The 23,179-nt window shown below is 38.1% G+C and overlaps 1 long non-coding RNA gene across 1 annotated transcript in view; it reads left to right on the plus strand.

Moving 5' to 3' along the window:
- Positions 1-22,029, plus strand: part of LOC143696141 (uncharacterized) — a 25,694-nt gene extending 3,665 nt beyond the window's left edge. The window contains exon 2 of the long non-coding RNA XR_013185549.1: positions 20,340-22,029. This is a non-coding gene — a long non-coding RNA (uncharacterized LOC143696141). The remainder of the gene's footprint in view (positions 1-20,339) is intronic.
- Positions 22,030-23,179: the final 1,150 nt, after the last annotated feature.

Consider the following 23,179-nt stretch of genomic DNA (forward strand, 5'->3'; position numbering starts at 1 on the left):
AACCTAACTCAAAGCAACTGATTGAGCATTTTACCTGGAAGCTCTTCCATGATTGCTTGAACTCATCAGAAAACTTCCACAGAAGTTCAGCAGGTGTTCAATCAGTTCCTTAGCAGAAAGGGAGAAATGACTCTGTTTTATGGGCTACTGTAAAATCAGAGCCAAAGAATGTAGGAGCTATTGGGTCATAATACCATATTAATAGTATATATGTAATTGAAGGAGGCTGAGAATGTAGTGTCACAAATGTGAGTTCCCTAAAGATACAGCTGGGTAGACCCATCCATAGACTTTATGCTAGGTCTTCTAGTTAGGATAAGGAGCAAGAGTGTGAATTCCCTTACTGACCTTAGAGTTCACACTTGGATAAGGCAGACTGGATTTCTATTTTTCTGAAACTAACCTGGTAGAAATGCTGCAGGAGGATACCTGCCCTCCAACAGTTGATGGGTGTTTAATGAGCAGGATCAGACTAGGCTTGGTTCTCAGGAAAGCATTAAAACCAGAATGTGGACATCACATCCTTGTCACCAACTCCTCTACCTCCCGTAATGCCTAGACTCTCTTCTTTTGAAATGCACTAGAGTTCAGGTTAGCTTCTGTGGCTTAAATTCAGTAATTTGGCTCTGATCCAAGAGATCTGACCAGAACACCTATGCATAAATTAAGGTCTGTGACATGTCAGCCTTCATTATAACCTACCTTTCCCTGTTGTTTTATATCTGATCTTTATCTGTGGCATGTGGAAGCAAACATCTCTATCACTTTTTTTTCCTCTGTGTTTACTTTTGCTGTAATAAATGTACACTATATGCTTTTGTAGAATGAGGAGACGTGGATGCTGCTCCATTCCAGAACACTGTGTTTTCTGTTGTGTCATTTCCATGCACTGCATGAGTACACCCAGCCACTTTTCTCATTGTCTGGTGAATACTGCTTTTGCTGCTGTGGAATTCATTCATTAAGAACAATTTAATGGCTAACACCTACTAACTTCAGTGGTTTGTCATCAGTTGCCCTCAATAACTCTGCCTTCCAGAAGCCAGCCTTTTTTATCTAAGGCTGATTCATTCAACCATCAGCTGGCAAAACAGTAAGGCCAGGGAAATAGGTCTGAGGAAAGTGGTACCATGAAATAAAAATTAAAGTAGAAGACAACTGTGGCATTTGAGAAAATAAGGCTGGTGAGATTATATTTGCATAAGTAACCTGCTGCTCATTGTTTTGCCAAATGGAATAAGAAATTCCTAATTGTTTTTTTCTTTTTAATCATGATTGATTGCATTTTTTTATTAAGGGACAAAAGACATTTGTGACATATGATGGATAATATAAAGATTATATAGACTATATAGATTATATAGATTATATAAAGACTATAAAGATATTTAATTGCAAGGAGTTAATTCAAGAATAAAAATTCATTTAAGTTTCAAAGATTTTTTGCTCTGCATTTAATCCCTCTTTTGTTTTACATAGTGTCGTCCTGAGTTGTAGCTTGTTTTCTTGGCCCATTTTCAAATTCAAGTTATAAAGCTCCAACTTTACCAGTACAGAGAGAAGACCATGCAAGCCGTTCTACTGCTTTAGCTGATACAGGAAAAACAATATGAACCATGCTGTGCCCTTCTTTTATATAAGACTTCAGTGGTTATCCTTCTGAATGGTCCCATGGCTGTAGAATAGTAATAGTTATATAAGCACTACTTTGGGGTTGACAGGCTGAACGTCCTCGGAGAATGAAAGAGAAAAAAAAGAATTCAAGTTGTGGAGAAAACAGAATGAATTAACTGATAGAGCAGGCCAGGTACAAAGATCATACATGTGATCTGATTCCTACTTTCCCAGATGTGAGAAAAGAGGAGCACCTCCAGAAATTCAAGTGTGTTTCTACCTCCAGCCTGTGTTTATTGAACTCTGTTGTTGCAGAGTAAAAGAGATGGGAATTCTTCTCTTGGACCTCTTTTCACCAGAATGTGATGCAAAGAAGCACCTGGTAGCATTGCTTTGTGAACTGAATGCATAAAAATGCCAATTAGATTGATTCTGGAATTAGATATGGTTCTTTTAACCTTTTACATTCCCAGAACATGCAAAGTTCTTTTTTTCTGGAGAAGGTTTATAGTAAAAAAAACACTCTAGTTAGAGTTGGAAGAAATGCTAAAGACAAGGTCCTTTAAAATTGATGTCACTATCATGAAGGATAAAGAAGGACATGTCACCAGTTTCCTTGAGAAGACACTGAAGCCTTCATTCACATACAGAATGAATCCATAAAAAAGAGTTTTTGGCTTTTTTAGCAGAAATTTGATCAGTCTTTTGCTAAGACAAAGTTAAAAGGACTTCTGAAATAGAGTATATAATCTTTCCACCCCTACCACACTCTGATCTCAATGAGACTTTAGAAAAAGTTACTTGCCTGGAATTGAATCCAGTCATGCTTACACATTTAAAAGAGATTTTGGATATCAGATGCCTGTGTGCTAAGCTTGGATTGCTTCAGCAAGCCTGAAAAATGTTCTCTACCTGCTGTTCTGCTCCTGGGAGCTCTGAGCATGGAGAGCATTTTCAAGATGCTGTTCACAATAACATTGCATTACTTAGGAAAACAGAAATAAAATGAACCACAGTCTATACATGGCCATCTCCCTACACAAAGTTCAGCACTGTCCAGCTCTTAGCCAAACACAATTGCCTCCTTCAGACTTCCTCTGCTATGCCTCTCTATCAGAGGAAGTTGCAATAGTTTTATGACTGAACCTTAGCCCTGAGTTCAGTCATCAATGTTCCTGCCAACATGCTAAATTTGTATCTGGGTTTGGCATGTCAGTGACTGGAAAGACTTATGGATTCAGTCAGGATCTCTATCTCAACCAGCACCAGAAAGCAAGAACCTAAGGTCTTGTCAACCTTAATGTGCATTTCTAGCTCATTTCAGGTCCAGGTCAAGAGAGCTTTTTACTACTCCTGAAAGTGGCTTAAAACACAGCAGAGCTGAAAAGAAATTCTGTCCCCTCAATTCAGAAAGTACATGGAGGTGCTGGAACGTGTCCAGAGAAGGGCAATGGAGATGGTGAAGGGTCTGGTGCACAAGTCCTGCGAGGAGCAGCTGAAGGAGCTGGGGGTGTTTAGCCTGGAGAAGAGGAGGCTCAGGGGGCCCTTGTTGCTCTCTCCAAGTACCTGAAAGGAGGCTGTAGTCAGGTGGGGTCAGTCTCTTCTCCCAGGCAGCCAGTGACAGGACAAGAGGACATAGTATTAATGTGCATCAGGGGAGGTTTGGTTTGGACCAAACCAATTAGGAGCAATTTCTTCACAGAAAGGTTGATTAGACATTGGAATGGACTCCCTAGTGAGGTGTGGAATCACTGTCCAGGGAGGTATTTAAGGACAGACTGGATGTGGTGTTTAGTGCCAGGGTCTAGTTGACACGGTGGCTGGTCATGGGTTGGATTTCAATGATGTCAGAGGTAGTTTTCAACCTAATTTATTCTGTGATTCTTTGATTTGCATCTGTGTACACTGGTTTCAGCTCCAGCAGCCTCTATTTCTAGTGACAGGGCAAGGAAATAAAATATGAGATGAGATATCTAGTGTAATTCCTGCTTCCTTCAATATATTATTACATTCTGTGATTGCAGCCAGCCTGCTGATTTTGGCCTGGAGTCAGCTGCCAGGTCTCAGGTGACAGCTGTGACTAATGACTGAGATACTGGAAAGAGTAACTGCAGCTCTCTGCACCAGGATCCTGGTTTGCTTCCTCATGCCCAGGCCAGGAGGGTGGGCAGTGTCAGAGCTTACATGCTGGCTCACTTTCCCTGGTAAACTCACAGGCATCCTAAACCTGGGCATTTCCCACCAGAATACTCTGACTCAGCACTGCATTTCTGTGACAGCTCACGTTCTCACCCAGCCCCGTCCTGAAGCAGTGGCTGTCTCAGGAGGTAATTTTGTTATTTTTCTCCCAAAACCTCTCCCAGGGGGGCTTTAAAATATAAGTACTAAGATCTTGAGACACCATTATTTTCTTGGGAGAAAGAAGTCAGTTAAAAATTTTTTTCATTACTATCCCATCTATTATGTTGAAGGTTTATATTTTTTTTTACAGCCACATTGTATCGCTAAATGTTTTAACTCTTGCATTTAATTTCGACCTGGCCATTTATACTCCCTTCCTCATAACCACACAGCAGCCTCAGAAAAAACAATTGAAAACTTAAATGGCACATACAATGCTCACAGCTTAATATAGTATGGGTTATGTTCTCTGTGCATTATGTTATCTTGTACTTAGAGTTGTGTGGATACTTTTAAACATGTAACTGTAGCTATGCACCTTGCTGAGAATTTTTCAAGTAGTACATCCAATATGTATGAGACCTTTATTTAAAAAAAAAAAAAGAGAAACTCTAAAAATCTGTTGAGATGATTCCGGAAAAGAGCCAGAATACAGCAAAGACACTGAATATCTAAAATAAAATAGCATCTATTTATTCTGACATGTGGAAAAACATGTCCAGCAGCTAGCAAATCAATGTAAAAATACATACTTGCTAGCCTTCACAGAAAATTCAGGGCAGCATAATGCAAGTTCTCCTAGAATTCAGCATTGATTATTATGCTAATATGGCCATAAAAATAGGAGCATATGGCTGGAAGAGACAGTCTAGGTCATGATCTAGTAGACAGTCTGGATCATGTGGGTTAAAACACTCAGAGCTGTGGGCAACTGAGGAAAAATCTCTAGTTCTAAAGGCTGTAGAGACTCCACAAGTAAATAATCCCCTAGACTGCAAAGCATCTGCGTCACCCTGTACTGAATTTATAGTTTTACACAGGCTAAGTGTCACAGCTGTGCCATGGGAAGCATGAGTGAGAAACTGAGAACTTCTCTCTACTGGCATAGTACATGTTAAACAAAACTCACTCAAGGACTGACTAATTTCTTCTCTATATAGAAAGGCAAGAGAAAAAATCCTTTAAACTAAAACTTGGGGGAAAACCCCCTCCCTTGATCAGTAACTTTAACCCTTAGCGTCAGCCTTGAGCTGTATAATGCACTATGACCCTCAAATGTATCTTGTAAACTTCCTCCCTGCAGTTATGGTGAATACTTTCCAGTTTCAAAACTGAAAGAAAAATCTGCCTCTCTTAGAAACTAGAGCATCCACCTGGGGAAATCCTCCCATGCCTCCATATGTGACATGTAAAATGCTTTGAGAACATGCTATAAATTCAATACAAGCTCATAAAGTTCCAGGTACTTAGGGTATGTCTCTGCCTATGACCTATGTGAAGTCTGATTGCCCATGCCCACAGCCTGACTCAGTAGCTTAGAGACGGTCACCCCATGTCATTTGGGATACTATAACTTATCTGCAAAACTCAGTAGATCTTGTAGAAGAACTTTTCTGGGCTGGGAGGTGGAGGCCAGGAGCAGTGCCTGAGGATATGGCACTAGCTGATGCTGTCTAGAGGACTGAAGTGAGCCACCAGTGTCCTAGTCCCAGACATTGCCTTACTCTGTTACATAGCTCTCCCTGTACATCAACTGAAGTTCATCTTAAAACAAATTTAGTTTCACTTTTGCCCAGAGCCCGTGTGGAAACTCTTAAAATTTTGCTTGTCAGATACTAGGAATTTCCAGAATAGATTTATTCCTGATCAATTTACAGTTATTTGATTTTATGTTAGTGCATGTATTTAGCTTAAGCCATTCTATAGAGACATATATCTAGATACCTCATTTATCCTCTTCCAATTCTTTTTTTGCTTGGCAAAACAACCTTGGCTAAAAAACCTCTGCAAGGTCTCATTGTAAGTCCTTCTCATTACTTAATCATTTTTATAGATTGTTTCTGCTTCTCTTCCAGTTCAATTCTATCTTTTTTGAACATAGATGACCAGCCCAGCACACAATATTCCAAATGACACCTCTTGCAATGGTTTGTTTCAGTGGCACTTCTGCAATTCCCTATCTCACGTTAACATTGTGCTGTGCGCCTTTTAACATAAACAACCATTCAATTCTGGAAACATTTTAGAAATTTGAGGCACTTAAAAGTAATAAATCTGAGGAATAAAACATTTAACTTAATTTCTGTAGAGCTAGGAAGGTTGATATAGGATTTTTGTGCAGGCAGGAAATTTTACATGAACTGTTTCTTTTGTCTTTTGTTCACTTCCCAATTTCCTCACATGCTGCCAAAGAGATTTTCCATCAGCACTTTGTCATTTCACAGTAAACAGCCATTGGTTCTTCAGGTTCTCTGTATATTAGTAATTGAAGATACTCTTTTACCAGTTTTTTTTTTTTCTGTTAGTAAGGAAGTAAGACTTATCTTCATCATTTATTTTTTGCCCCTTATCTACAATCAGCATCATTTGCTGATACATATCTCGTGTAGTTCAATTGCCAAAAGGCACTGATGTCAGGGTCTGAGACCATTACTGGCAGACTCTTGAGAGTAAGAACTGTCACAGTCTGCCATAAACCTATGTGGATTTAAATGATGCATTCATACATGGTATGTGATTTATGTTACAGTGTGACAGAGACAGAAATCCCAGTTTGCAAAATGCAATCAGGATATTCACCTCATTCACGAAACCACAATGTTTCACCTCAGACTGTCAAGAAATAAAGTTTATCTTTATCAAACAGAGATGGCCATACTTAAAGGATATTATAACAGAAATTTTAACCTTGGTTAAGATGCCTGACTAGGAGAGGAATATATACAAACTCTTTCCTGTCACTAAATGCTTATAGAATCACAACCCATCATCCTAACTGCAAAGGACTTTCTCCTTACACTGTTGGCATTTAGGTCCTGGAATGTGAAATAGTTTTGCATTTCAAGTTAAATAAGCTACTTGCAGGGTGGATAAAACAGGAATGAGTTCAAGCTAATATAAATTGGTGCCACCTATCTTTCTAAGCACACTAATATGAAGCAGAGGAAAATGGAGAGGAATGCTAAATAGGAAATGTAGGTAAAATCCTTTTTATCAGTGTTTCTGTGCTCCACCCCAGCATGAATATCATGTTGTGCAGAGAATATTGGTGGAAGTTTTTTACTCTTTTCTCCTGCTTTATTCTATAAATATCCACATTCCTAATGCTCCATTTAGTGCCTACAAATTCTATTAATTTTTACCCTTTCTTTGTTGGCAATACTCTTGTTCTAGCCTCAGTTATCTTATTTTCTTGAACAACTCTTCAGAGTCTGTCATTACCATCTGTCACACATTAACCTGTGTAAAACTTTCCTTTGGTAAGACCAACTGAAGAGGCTTTGGCTTTTGTGTTATCTTACCCCTCATTAACATAACATAGGAATTACATAAAGACTCCTTTTTTTTCTTCAAAGGTAAAGACAAAACTCTAGAAGAAGTAATATTTGTGTTGCTTGCATTACAGTGATGAATCCCAGCTTCTCTTTTCAACAGAAAGTGCAAATATTCCTGTGGCAGAGGAGAATCTGCTATTTATCCCAAGAAATGAAATAGTAAAGCCAGTGCTAACTTTTTGGTGGGGGAGGTGGGCATAGCACATGAGCAACCTATGAATAATATATTTTTGAGGACCTGGTAATGCAGATGCTGACAAAATATCTCCAGTATTTGTGTCACTTTACAGTGTCCTTGGACCTCATTCAGTTGTAGACTTCATCACCTACAATACAAGTGCAAGGGACTGAAGCTTATCTTCCCCATTGCCTTAACACTTAAACAAGCCCTTGAACACTGCTTCTGACATCCTTGTGGAGGTTCTCAAAAGTCTTCTCTGCTGCACTTGGCTGTTTTAAGGCTTGTCTGTGGATGCATAAGGTTCACCTCAACCCTTGCCCTCTGTGAATTTGGCTTCCGGATGGAATCCTGGCAGACAGATACCTGTCAGCAATGTACTGGAAGGATCCTGCCGGCATCTGTTTCAAGCTCTCTGAACAGGAAAACGAGAGGAGGGTTTTGTATTTCAAAGGACTATAGAGCTCAGGGATGGTTTTTTTAAATTGAAATTCTGGCTGCAAGAGTCATTAAATATAGTTCTGCTTCCCTTCTAGACTGTGAGATCAAACAGCTCAGGCAACAGGAGGAATATTTGCTGACTTATGGTACATGTACAATTTTTGCAGATTGGCTGGCTTCACTCTGCAACTTACTATGAAAAGGACATAAAAATGTCATTGACATGTCTGGTTTTGTGCTGAAAAAATCCTATGCTAAAACATTTTCCCCAATCTGTTTCTGAACTTTTTCTTCATGGATATTCAAGTTCTAGAACTTGTTTTTCTGGAGTCTGTTGATACGTTTTTAAAGAGACTGTAGGGTTTGAAAGTTATCTCAGTTTTGACTTGATGAACAGTATTTGATTTGAAGGATCTGGTAGGAAAATCATTAATTTTTATGATAATCCAATGTATTAATGGGGAAGAGAAACCATAAAAAGTTATGCATAATTTAGTAATGTCCAAGACCATAACCCAGAAATCTTGACTCTGTGCTCACTATAGAACCATAATTTTCACTAAATTCATCAGAGCATTGTCTTTCACCTTAGGGTAGAAATCACATTAGAAAAAAAACCCAATCAACCAACCCCAGAAAAAAAAGAAAAAAAAATCCCTGCCCTATTAATGACTTATAAGAGGGACCCAGTTTATATTTTTCAGTTTATCACATTTCAGCTTCACAAAACTGAACCCCCAAAATATGGAAGCAGGCAGCTAAGCAGAAGAGTATCCCTAAACTGAAACTCAAGTAGTTTTTTTAGGATGCCTAACCAGAAGTACATGTGCTTGTACAATCTTCAACTTGAGTGTGTGGGCAGTGCTGATATGCTGTAGTAAGAAATGAGTATTTGGATACAGTTTCATTACTTAAGCAAAAGTCTGTTAGTGGAGGTTAATGTTTTGCATCTAAAGAGTCCATTTCACAATTGCACTACTTAAAAGTGGTTGGTAGCCAAAGTAAGAGAGAGAAGATTGTTAACTTATATAAAATATCAAAAGAATTTCTGTTACTTCCTAGGAATTAAGAGTGTTTCTGAATAATGAGGATCTATAAATATTCCATTATTGCTTTTATTTTCAATAAAAAAGAAACCTCCAAACCAATGGAATGCTGTTGTTTTGTCCATAATCTGAAGATTAATGAGGAAATATGGAAAAATGGAAAATATGCACCCTTTCTGCAAATTTTTGAGACATGGGATTGTCAAGTGTGAAGGAAAGTTTTGAAATATATCAAAATGGAGGAATCATGATAAATAGGTATGGGATCTGGTAAGAAATGTGCAGAATGAGATGATCACAGCACAAAGCCCAAGAGACTGTTTACTGCACCACACAGAAAGACACAGGATCATAAGAATTCATCAGCACATATAGTTTGGTAAATGGGCCATTGTAAGGACCCTTGCAAGAAAGATTTGTGGCACCATTTAATTGACTGACTGTCCTGTCCTTTTTGAGAGATTTGATTCCCCGTTTGAGTGCTACATTTTAGGAAGACCCTAATTGTTTTCTAAGCAACACTGTGCAACAGCTTACATGAAGAAAAAGAGGATATAAATCTTAATGTAAATACTCCTAGCATGGTTACTCAGCTCTTTAGATGAAGCTGGTATTTTTGTGACTCTTCACAAAGAAGTAAGTAATAGAAACCCAGAATCATAGAATGGGTTGCGTTGGAAGGGACCTGACACAGGCAGGGACACCTTCCACTAGATCAGGTTGCTCAAAGCCTCATCCAACCTGTCCTTGAACACTTCCATGCACTGGGCCTTCACAGCTTGTCTAAGCAACTTGTTCCAGTGTCTCACCACACTCACTGTAAAGAATTTATTCCTTTTGTCTCTTTACATACCTTCTTTCACTTTAAAATTGTTGCCTTTTGTACTGTCACTTCAGGACCTGATAAAAAAATCTTTCTCCATCTTTTTTATAAGACTCCTTTAAATATTGAAAGGCTGTTTTAAGGTGTCCCCAGGGACTTCTTTTTTTTTCCAGGCTAAACCTAGAAGCTAGAATACCCTCTAGAAAAATCAAAAAAGTTCTGCTCCTATATTTGAGCAAAGGCATGATAGAATAACATGGCTTGCTGCAATCACAGAACCCTGGGATGAACTTTGGAGGAATTGCACAGACATACTTGACCTGGGACAGCATTTCTGACTCACTTGAAGCTCAGAGGAGCCCTCAGAGCATGACTCTCTCAAGGTCAGGCAAGCTTTAGTGGAGCAATTCAAGTGAGGAGTTAAACCTGTGCCATGGAAATGTACATGTAGAAAGAAACCTTCTAAAGGGAACTGCAATATCATAGCTGGGAAGCCAAATGATTTCAGGAACTGCACATAAGAAATTCAGTACTTCTACAGTTAGAGTTTTCTATTAAAAATTTAGAACTTAAATCCCAGCCCTGGTTTCTGATGTTGAGCCCTCACATTCTTTTGGACTCAAGGTCCACTTTGTCCTGAACCATTTCTGGAAGCTGAGTTTTGTCATCTCTAGGGCTTTTAAAAATGCTGAACCACCTGCTAAGGAGTAGTGGGTAGGTCTTAGTGTTCTTTGTAGCCCTCGTAACTAAGCATAGTGAAGGATTTCTTTCTGAGATTGTATGTGGAGCAGCTGGATAGATCAGAACTGCTACTGGAGTAGTGCTATCTATAAAGAGTGAGAAAGTAGACTTGGCAAAGGGATCTGGCTGTACCAAGTGGATCCCACTGGCAGATGAAACTTCAGCAAGCTGTCTGAGTCATCTTATTATGCATCTGCTCCTTGTAGTTTATCAAGGCACCAAGGGCATTGGTTAGTCTGACAGAACTGTGAGATTCAAGTTAAATTACACCCCATGCCAGCACTGTCTATGCTGAAATAATAGTTCTTTTTCTTCTATTATAGGATTATTATGAGATTTAAATTTATATGTGATTAGAATTTGCTTTTCAGATAATGCTTCTGTTTTTAATGGGTTCACTGAATAGTTTTCATGTGCTTTCTCAGATGTCTTTATACAGCAGAAACAATAAGAATGGCATTGATAATGAAAGCTTTCCAGTACTTACTGTTCAAAAATATTTACATTTTGAGAAAATCCTTCTAGTGAAATTTTCACAGCATTTTTTTCTTTTTAATGTTCTTTCTGTATTTCAAAGCCTAACGATTTTATTTTCTGAGCCAATAATCCACCTTTGCACTTCTTGTGAGGTTGTATACTAAGCAAACCTATTTGCATTAAAGATGATGACATTTTAACAAAGTTTGGCTGTAAAATTGGTTCAGTACTTTTGCCAAGCAGCAGCATACGTTGCTAGAAATGTTCTTAAAAATACTTTCTAAAATCTTACTTTTGGTGCCATGGATATCTCTCCAGCTGTTATTTCTACTCTTCTCTTGCAGAGTGAAGCTTTGATATATGTTTGCAGACTTGTCTCATTTATTTAGAGAAATAAAGACACCCTTGCAGGTATAGAATGATTGCAGAAATGAGGTTTGCACTGCCTGACCACTACTCCTCGTACCAGCCTAATTCTTCATCATAGCAGTTACATCCCTCCCCATGAATTATAGAGTGTGTGAACTCCCTCAGTCCATCTAAACACTGACCCTCACTGTGGCCCCTCAGACTGTGAACCCTCTGGTGCTTATCCTCCCTAAATGAGCAGCTCCTGTCATTCCAGTGCCCCTCACCATATGGCCGAATGTGCAATCCATTTTCTAAGCATCAACTCATGCGTGCTGCAGGGGGTCTAAAACAATCAAGGGTCAATTCACTCCTGGCTGCTCTGCATATCATTTTGGCTGTGGCTGAGATAATTTCTGGCCTCACTGTTTCTTTGGAGTGAGAGGGATTCACCAATATGTATATCAGTGGGAGATGCCAAAAAAATGTTAACTGGTGTTAAAGTTATGTCAGGGAGCATGGAAATGAGCTGGGGGGGCAAGCTGGCAAGTACTGGACCCTCCACCTAAAAAAAAATAAAGACTTCTGTGTGTGCAAGCCTGAAAGGGAAATGAGAGGAGGTGAGGGATGCCTTTATCAAACCAAGAACAGATGAGACTGCTCAGGAAAAATGACATCAACAAAAGGAAGCAGCACTTATTACACTTATTACTTGTGTTAGAGAGGTCAGGGAGCAGCTGCTGGCTGAAAAGGGACCAGTCACCTCCATGATAACTCTGATCCACAGCTGGTTGTGCATGCCATGTAGTCATAGTACTATGGGTATCCAAGGGTGGTTAATATGACCTCTTTCACTGATGTGACCTAAGTTAAAATGACTAATTAAAATGTTAGCCATAGCTGATTTGTTAGAGATTGTCAGGAAAATGGATCAGCGGTTTGTGACCATGATGACTTATCCCCTTTGGGTGTAGATAGGATATATATGATAAAAAAAGCTTTAATTGATGACATGAATTAACCATTAAAATTTATTAATTATTGACAGGACATTGAAACCCTAAGTTACACTAATTTGGTACTTGAAAGATCAAGTATATATAGAAAAGCAGAATTCCTAACTTTCTTAACATAAGGGGAGACATTATTTGTGAATTTATTAGATAAGGTTCATAAATGAGTATACAACAGACCTCAGTTACGGGTCTGTGGATCTTTCTTTGAGCAGTGACATCATGAGATCTGTCCAGAACTAGCAAAGAGGCCAGGCTAGATGGGGAAAATGCTGTGAGGGAAGTCACCTCAGGCTAGGGCAAGAGGCCAATGCCAAGAAGCTGATGGTGATGGTCTGATGAATGGATTTTTTTAGAGGTTGCTGTGTTTCTTGATTGCTTGTGTGGCCAGAAGTTTTTCAGATGCTAAGGAAGTATTGTGGTGGCTGGCATCTGGGATGTGAATGAGTGTGTTAAGATTTGTGAAATCAGTTGCACTGAAAAGATCGAGGACTAGCACCTGGAGGTGTGCAATCTTACTGAGTGAAGAGGACAATTTATGTTCTGAACTTCAGGGGAAATTTTATGCTAGGGCTCTGGATCTCACTGGATGAATAAAAACCACAAAGAAAATTGCAGGAGTAAGCAGACACCCTAGCAGGAACAGTAAAAAGTTATACTTAGCAATGCAATTATCTTTAGAAGATCAAGTAGTATGGAGATAATGTGAGACATGCCAAAAGCCTTCCTGGGTCAGACTTTGTGAAGGAAATTAAACAAATAGCAAAAGGTTGTTCAGCTGTATAAATAAAAAGAACATAGGAAGGCATGAGTCCACTACACAATAACGGCAGATCATAGATTAAAGATAATCTTGCTATGTCCTCAAAAGTAAATTGGGGACAATTGAACACAAAGCCCTTGGAGTCTAATAAGAGCAATTTCTTCTGTAGGCTGGTGTTCATTAGCTGTCATTGGTGGAAGCATCAAAAATCTGATGTTTTTTCAACACCAAATCTTGCATAGACTCCAATGAGATGTTTATCAATCATTAGTAACTCTAATTATCAGCACATGTTATCAATATGGGTGAAGAGCTGAGTAATATCCACGTGAGAACCATCATCAGCTCTACATATAAATGGCTCAAATGTAATTTTGTGAAAAGAGAAACAGTAGGATTGAGGGGAATTGACTACATGTGTATTGTAGCTTTGACAAAATCCTGTAAACTACAGCTATTTTAGAAATAAATTAATAAATAACCACAACAATGTACAGAATATGCACAATCTGAATTTGGAGCTGTCTTTTCCGCTCTGATTGCTCTTATCTGACAATGGTTTTTTGGCATGGCAGATAGAGATGCAAGGCTAGAAAATGTGTTCTCGTTTACTGAGTTTGCAAAATTTTCACAGGGTGAGAGCATTGACTTTTCCAATATCCAGAGTTAAATAGGACTAAAATACATATATCTGTTTCACTTAGGCAGTGCTTGAGTGCTTGCTAATTCCCACCTGCAGTTTTTCAGTTGCATAAATACTGAACTGAAACTACCACGTTTGCCTTCTTGTGTAGCACATCTTGTATAGCAGCAGATTTCCATGCTGAATCAAGTCCCTTTCATTTTCATTGTTTGAATAGAACATTGATAAAACTGACATGGTGGTTCCTGTTACCTGGACATAGGGAAATAACCATATTGGCACACAGAAGAAAGATAAAGAATATTTAGAAAGTGTTTTTTGTATCTCTCCATGAAGATGATTTACTGTCCTCAATGAAAAACTCCTACATGGTGAATCAATATTCAGATCACACACAAAAGTCTCTGTCTCAAAGCCTGATCTAAAAATGCTGAAGTGAATGAGAAAATTTCTTCCATTTACACAAACTGATTTTTTGGTCTTACAAGAATTTTGAACAGGTCAGGCCTATAAATTTGAGTGAGAGAAATACCAATTTCTAGTCCTCAGATAGAGTTAGTGGAGTTTAAGAGGTTAAGTAATTGCTGAAGTTACACTCTTAAGTTTCTTCCATTGAGAAGAACTCATATCCAGTCCAGGATTCTATGCCCACAAGAACATCTATTCACTCAAGTAAGGTGGTGTTTTTAATTCCAAATTGTTGACTCTTTAGTAGTATAGGCTAATCACAAATGAAGCACTAACATAAGCACTGAAATGCCTTGTTAATACCTGTAGGCTTCCGTAAGAATCCAATAGTTCCAGCTGGGGATTAAAGGAAGCACAAAGAAAGATTCTAGTAATCTCTTGGAAAACAATTCCTAGAATACTTCAGCTTAATATTGTGCAAAGGTAGCTGTAATTTGAGAAAGTCCATACTGAAACTGGTAAACTGAAAAACTGGTGGATCTTCAGTAAAGATCTATGCACCCAAGAACCTGAGAATTGGACTCAGATATTCAAAGACTTAAATGAAATATTTTGTCCGCAGGAAATGTCTGTTTCTTTCCAGGAATGGAAAATTCTATTCTTGGATAGGAAAGGACTTATATGATAAAATATCTAACTAGGTGTTCACAGTAAAGCTTACAGAGCTAACATTAATTAATAAAATTATCTATGCAGATTTTACATCTTAATTGCATTATACATAAAATATTGGGTCCTCAGAGACAATGCAAGAAAGAATAGAAAGCAAGTTGATTCCAAATATGACCTTTTGCAGGACATAAGGAAGTTTACATTATTGTGAATTTTTTAGTGTGTTTTATTTTGTTGTCAGACACTGTGAATCTTCAAAGTTTGTGACAATAACAACAAAATCAAAAGCTTTGGTAAAATTGTGATTGTTCCATGATGGCTATTGTGGTGTAGGGTTTTTGTCCTGTGTTCTAATATTGCTTACAGCTATGAATAGTTTTATTTGGAAAAATAGCTGGTTTTGACTTGAATGAAAAACTTGTTGATTTAAGACAATGAGACACACATTTATTTGATTAGCCTTATGTTTGTGCTTGTGAAGATACACTTTCTTCCAGCAGCATACAAACTAATTTATAATTTTTTTCTAGAACCAAATAGTTCTAGAAACCTTACACCTAATCTTTCTTGTATTTATAAGGGTCACTTTAAACTGCTTCTTCATGCAGCTTGTTCCTGCTTACCTTAATGATTTCTTTCTTTTTTTCAGTCATGACTTTTGGAAGGTGCACATGGGTGATACAGCACAAGGGCCTTTTCTGCTTTTCACAGCACCCCACCAGTCAGGAGGCTGGGGATGCACAAGGATTTGGGTGGGGACACAGCTGACCCTAGGTGATGAAAGGGACCATATGGTGTCATGCTCAATCTATAAAGCTGAGGAAAAAAAGGGGGGAACATTTGAAATGATGACTTTTGTCTTCCCAAGGAACCTTTGGGCATAATGGAACTCTGTTTTCCTAGAGATGGCTGAATACTTCCCTGCCCATGGGAAGTGGCAAATGAATTTCTTGCTTTGCTTTGCTTTACCTACTAAACTGTATTTATTGCAATCCACAAAATGTCTCACTTTTGCTGTTCCGATTCACTCCCCCATGCCACTGCAGAGGGAGTGAGCCAGTGGCTGTGGTGCCTAGTTACTGGCTGAGGATGAACCATGACAATCCTCTTGGTGCCCAACATGGGGCTTAAAGATTTTGAGATAAAAGGGGGCTTGGTTGGAACAAGCTAGATCAAATTTATAGCTGATATTGCTCTTTAGCTATGAATTGGCAGGGTTTTATGCTTGCCATGGGATTTGCTTTCTTGTATATTAGGGTCTAGTGCTTCTTAGTGACTGCTTTTTTTGCTTTCACAAAATGTATTTTGCTTTGAAAAAAAATGAGGGCTTAATAACATATCTGAAACCACAAAAAGAAAACCTCACACCAAACTACAAATAAACCCACAGTAAAATGTTCTTTGTGTTTTAGTCCTCCTTGGTTCTTTGATATATTTACTCTCTTGTATTGTTTTTATTTGAAAGTCAAGACCATTGCAGAGGCAAATATTTGTAAAAACATGGTTAAGTTGATTAAAAAGTGTTGTTGCTATTTCATTTGTAAAGGAATGGGCCTGCTGAAACCCCCAGCAGTATATATGTAATGTCTACATTTCATTTTGTGCTTTTAGGGCATAACCAGTGGCAGAGGGAGGTTTGTGTCTGCTCCTTTTCACAGAAAACCCCGTTAGAGTCTGTGTTTTCAGACAGTGAGTCATCCCTGGCCATGTGAAACCACAACTTACCTTCTTTTTGTTAAGCACTGATCTGTTCACATTGTGACAGATGAACCACACCTACCTCATAGCTTGTATAGCTTTCTGTCCTTTTTTTCCTTACTTCAGCAAATACCACACCTGTGCTTCTGTGTTGTACTTTCTAGTCCAACATACACGGAGTGTAATGGAACCGTTCTAGAAATTTAAAGTGTGAAAAGTTTTTAGGGAGTGGTAACGTCAAATTTTCCATTCCTCAGCAATGAATGGGAAGGGCTTGAACACAAATAGTGGTGTATGAAATAAGGCACCTGTTAGCAGCTGCTGCTCTGCCTTGAGTCTGCAGCTCTGCCATGCTGATGGATTGCTGCTTTGTGTTGCTTGATGCCCAAGTAGCTGTACTTCAGGCACTATGTGTGTTTACACTGAGAAAGAAAAATATTTCAACACCTGCATTTTAGAAATATGGAGACACATTCATCTTCGTTTTGGGATGTGATTGCCTTTTGTGTTAAAAAATCAAACACCTATAGCTGTGTTTCAAGGAGAGGAATTAGAAGTACCTTCCCAAAGCACAGCTAACTCACGTACTTATCTCGCTTTCATGATTTGCTGTCACTGTAAAGACAGGCAGTGCTTCAATCAAGTGGCACACCTGCCAGAGAATAATAACCTGTATAGTTAAAGTTTCTCTCCTAAGTTATTGTCTGTGGGTAGATTCCCAGAGTGAATATATTCAGTGGTGGGTGTTCAGTGTTCTACATTCTACCCCAACCACTGCATGGTGGCATCCCTTACCCACTTCTGCCCACCTCTGCACATTCCTGCTTAGTCTTAGTTCCTCTCCACCACTAGCTTGACTTTTGCTTGTTACTTAGGGCACCACTCAAGCCTTTCCATTGTGTAGTTTATTTCCCCCCCCCCCCCATTTTTATTCTTTAGCATTCAAATTTACTTTTTTTTCCTAGGACTGTGTTTTCACTCACATATTTTTACAGCTATGCCATCTGGCTTAATGTCATTTTTCACCTGAGACATCAAGCTTAGTAGAAGAAAAATGCTTGGAGGAACATCAAAACTTCATCTTTGGCAAGTCTCTGTGCTAGAAATTTGAATTGAAGTGCTTAGATTTTAACTTTGTTCCATAGACTTCAAAGAAGAGTTCATTGAACTTGTGATTAGGAGTTCTGAGCTGGGTTTTCATGGCCATTTTAGAAGTGGGGGCCTTCAGGTGTAATTAGAAGCTTCCCCCCATGTTCGACAGAGTCAATGTCAGACAGCTCCAAGAGGAGCCTGCTGCTGACCAGGGCTGAGCCCATCAGTAATGGTGGCAGCACCCCTGGGATAATGAATGTAGGAAGGGGAAAATCGTCTGCACAACTGCAGCCAAAAGGAAGCAGTGAGACTATGGGACAGCAACAACTCTGCAGACACCAAGACCAATGAAGAAGAAGGGGGAGGAGGTGCTCCAAGTGCTGGAGTGGACATTCCCCCAAAATCCATGGTGAGGCCGGCTGGATGATCCACCACTGAGAAGTACAGTTGCAGATGTTCCTGTAAAGAAGTTTTCCATTTCCAAGCTCAGTAGAAGGAAGTCTTGGACCACACCTTTGCTTGTTGTTATTAGTTGCAACACAGTACTGTAGGGCAGCCCTTCTGTAATCTTGCTTTTCAAATTCCTCATTTCAGGAATCTCACAGTTTTTGAAGCTGTAATTCCAGAACCCAAGAAGAGTGATTGAGGAACTAGATGCTACCTGAAGACAGAGGGAGAGCTGTTTATCAGAAAAGTTTTCTAAAAAGTGTTCTCACAGCCTCACATAAGCTACCTCAAAGAGGACTGCAAGAGGCCCTCATATTCCTGAAGCCAGCATCAGGTCACAGAGCTGACTGCTCATTGTAATCTAGCACATATTCATCTACAGAAGTCTGTCTTAGAGACTCTAAAGTTTGCCCACAAGTAGCTCATCTTCCCTAAGATGTGATTGACAACCTGGGCCTAAAAAATAAGTCCTTTGTTAAACTGATTTCATTGTAACATGATAGAGTTTGTGGTGTCATTATTACTGTAATATCGTGTGCTGATTATATTTGGCAATTTAAGGTCAGAAAGCTATATTCAAAAACCTGTATTTCAGGCAGAAACATTTTAATTCCTTAAGAAAAGAAAGTAAGTGAATTTTTCCCTAGATTGATTAAATCTTTTCCAAAGATTATTTTCTAGAAAGACACAATCTTCTTTTTTCCAACTTTCCACTAGCAGCTGTGCCGAATTCTTTGTATCCTTGACTTGCCTGATTTTTTTGACGAATCCACATATTTTCCACCTGGAAAAGAACATAGTTCTACTGCCAGTGACTTGGTAAATTTGCATTACTCTCTAAATTGTGATGCACAGTTTACCTTGTTTTCATACACCTTTCAGCTGATTCTCTTCTAGGCCATCATCTTCTAGGCCATGACCATTTTATTTGTTTCATGATTTTCTTTGGTAATAGTACCATCCACAGTGCAAATGAAAACACAAAAACCAGTACTCTTTTAATCTTGTCAAAAGATTCCTTAAATGCAGATGTTGTTGACATCCTGCAGAAAAAGCTGAGCCAATAAAGTTGTATTGAAGCACTATGAGAAACAGAAGAGAGTACACACACAAAGAAAAAAATGTCACCACTATTATTCAAGTAACACTAAAGTTATTTACTCTTGTAGCAAAGTATTTGAAATATGTCATGGGACTCCTACCAAAAGATTTCTTGGCAATGAAAAAACAAAAAAACCCAAACAATAAAACTTACATACTCATTCAAAATGTTATAAAATTAGGTCTTCTGGGTGTTCAACTGTGAAAATATATTTTATTACCTATTACTTCTCTCTAAGAATATTACTTTTATTACTTCTCTCTAAGAATATGAAATTAGTTTTAAGAAACACAAAAAGCTATATGGATGCATGTGATGTGTTAGAACAAAATCATGGCTTGAAAGTGAAGAGTATGTGCATATGTTATGTTCCTGATTCTGGAATATGTATGCATGTTATCCTGCCATTTGTTTTCTCATTCAATGGTTTTCAGTGCAATGACTTCCAGAAAAAAAGACTATCCATCACATCAGATTTTGGGTTTATTAAGTAGAACAGAATTGTTCCTGTAAAGTAGGAACAATTTTCTTCCTTATTTTTGTCAAGATGGAATACAACTTTTTCTAGTGATAAATTCTTGCAGATATGTGACCATGGTCACAGGGGTTTTCAGGTGAAGGAAGAGACGAGAATGTTGACTCTACGATCGGAAGGCTTGATTTATTATTTTATGATATATATATATTACATTATAACTATACTAAAAAGAAAAAGAAGGACAGTTTTTTTCAGAAGCTTGCTAAGCTAAGAATAGAAAAGAAGAGAATGATAACAAAGGCAGCTCTCTCAGACTCTGTCCGAGATAGCTCGGCCTTGATTGGCCATTAATTATAAACATCCAAGATAGGCCAATCACAGGTGGACCTGTTGCATTCCACAGCAGCAGATAACCATTGTTTACATTCTGTCTCTGAGGCTTCTTAGCTTCTCAGAAGGAAAAATCCTAAACAAAGGACTTTTAGTGAAAAGATGTCTGCGACACAGATATATTAGGAATAGAGTACATTATGTAAAGTTTAATATATGGCTTTTAAGTCCAGTTTCAGCTGTTATTTTTTTTGTTTATTTGTTGCTTGTTTTTGTTTCTCCGTTGACAGATTATCCTGTCTCCGAAGAAGATCTGGATCTTCTGGTATTGTCACATGCAGAGAATCAATGAACCAAATTTTTTTGTGTCACCTTACCAAAAGACATTTTAATTAATTTATGTACAAACATTGTTTTGATATACCTTAAGGATTGCATGAAAAACAACACAACTGAAACAAAACCAGGACATATGAACTACGTAAAATGAAAAAAATGAAAAAGTAATGAGATTGTGAGAAACAGAGCAGGTGGAGGAAGATCCTGGAAGTCTTTGCACAAAAAGAGGCATCTGTGTCCAACCTAGCTGGCAAAAAAAAAAAGAGAGAAGCTGGAGGTGAGTCATCCAGACTTCTCTACAGTCTTGGATTCTGCACATATGTAGGCATGAGTGTGTGTTTGTGACACATGCAAAATGATCTACCTCACACCGCGGGTCCAGCTATGACAGCAGTCACTGGATACGCTCCAAGACTGAACATCAGGGAAGAAATGTTATTATATCTGTTCTGTATGTCAGGCTCATAGTGACATGCTGAAATGTGTTAAACTTAATGTGAAAGCTATAAATGGCAAGTCCATCAAAACCAAAATGAGTTATAAATCTTTCAGTCAAATAGAAGTGTTTCATTTTTTATTTCTTGTGGAATCTGGGAAAAGAGTCTGCTAGTTTGATGGAGGATTCAATGAGACAAATGTAGTTATTAAAAATTGTATGCTTTTCATTTGAATCATGCTTCACAAACAGGTGTACTTTATTAGTGATCTTGTATTAGAAAAATAGACCCTTAATTAGGATCTTAAGACATTATTTATTTTCACTGCATTTCAGCCAAAGCATTAAGATTTGTGTCTTTTTATGTTTTATAGCTCCTAGTTAAAAATACATATGCCACTCCCTCTAACCATAAGTGAGAAAAAGAAGCAGTCTAAAAAGTGAATTATGACTACAAATCTTCAAATAACTGACATTTAACACTACCAAAAGAGTAAGGAGGGCAAATTTCAGCTCATAGGTCCACAAACTAAATTGAGAAATTCTGTCAGAGCCTGGTGTGCACAGGAGAGCCAAGGGGAGGAGATACAGAGGCAACACTCACCTGTGCAGAAGGCTTCACTTCAATCACCTTGCAGGTAAGATCAAATACAGTCTGAGTCCCTGGTACAGCCTCCTCCACCAGGATAAGAGATCCAGTTCTTACATCTGTTCTGCACTTTAAGGTGAAAGAACTGCAGGAATTAATAGGTTGTTACAGTCTTTAGGTAGTGGGAGTCTAGCACTGGTGGAAGGCTTGTACTTGGTTTGTCAAGCTTGTGTGCTGAGTGATCATGAGTGAAGAGCCAGTCTGAAACTTTTAGAATGTGAGTCTGACCATTTCAGGAGGAGTTTTTCTTGGAGGCATGAAAGTTTTGTTTTCATTCCATGCTGATCCTAAATTCCCATTCACCTCTCTGGAAAAGTACATATAAACTGTGTTGCATAAACTGAAATATACCTGACTGAAAATGATTATTCACAACAAATGGATGGCCATTAGAGTAATTTGGTCCAAGGAACACTTTTAAGGCTCAATAACTTTATATCTGCCATGCTTACTCTCCTGAAATATGAAAGAACTAATTTGCATTAAAATGCTACCCATAAAATGTAACCTTAACTTTTGGGTTGTTTAGGGAAGTTATTAAACAGTGATAAAATGATACCTATGCTTATGCTGGCCTTTTATTCCTGGCGCTTGATCCTGTGTACAGATCATTTCAACTTCATCTTATGCTCCTTGATTAAAAAAAGTGGTCTACTACTACACTAATGGACATCATTTATTTCACCTGTGGGAAGATACAAGATATTAAAATTTTGTTATCTGGAATAAGCCCTGGTTTCATTGCTACAGTCCCATAATTACATGTTAGAAATAGAAAAGATACGTTTGAAAGGAACAGCAACTGACACCAATTCCAAAGAAAAAAAGAATAAAAATCCCATAATTTGGTAGGCAATGAGGAATTTAGTCTTAAAACATTTACTGTTTTTTTCCTACATTTTCCCAGGGAATTTTTTTATCTAAAGAAAGTGTATGGCCATCCTTGGAAATAGTTGGTTTCCATTTTTATTCTACATATTCCTATTGTAACTAATTAAAGTCTGTAAAAGATGTTATCTTCCTTTTACAGGTGAAAAATTAGGGTGCAGGGAAAGCAACTGATTGTCTCAAGTAACACAATCTGTTTCAAAATGGTGCTTAATTCTTCTCCACCAGGTCTAAAGTCTACATACTGAATTAACCATAAAATAACTCATTTATTTAAGCTAACTAAACTCATTTGTTAGGATGAATAATTTATCATTCTCTTGCTAAGTGGTGCCATTACATTAAAAAATAAAAGCTAACAGTTCTGGCATAAGATGCCGTGCTGAATAATTATGATTAATTTTATATTTGTACTGCTTTATCACTAGCATTTATGTGTATATTTATTATGTAGCATTTTTTAACACATCCCAGAATCTTTGGTATGAAGAGATTTTAGAAGGTTACACACTGTATCTCCTAGATCCAAAGCAGTGTAAATTACACTTGTTTTATGTCTAGATAAACACTTTTATCAGACTTCCAGGGTTGCAGATTTCACATTTCCAGTAACCTATCCTGTTGCTTTTCTACTTTTATGTTGCAAACATTTTCCTGGTATCTAACATCAACTTTCCTCACTGCTTTTTAAGATTCTTTTGTTTACTGCAGACATGAAAAATATTTAATTCTGTCTCTTACTTCAAGTATTCTTAGTGATTTTTATACCAGTAACTGCCATGCTCTCCTTCCAGATTCCTTTTCTTTAGGCTGAGGAA

Source organism: Agelaius phoeniceus, chromosome 1 (genome assembly GCF_051311805.1).
Source record: "Agelaius phoeniceus isolate bAgePho1 chromosome 1, bAgePho1.hap1, whole genome shotgun sequence".
In the NCBI taxonomy this organism is placed as follows: domain Eukaryota; kingdom Metazoa; phylum Chordata; class Aves; order Passeriformes; family Icteridae; genus Agelaius; species Agelaius phoeniceus.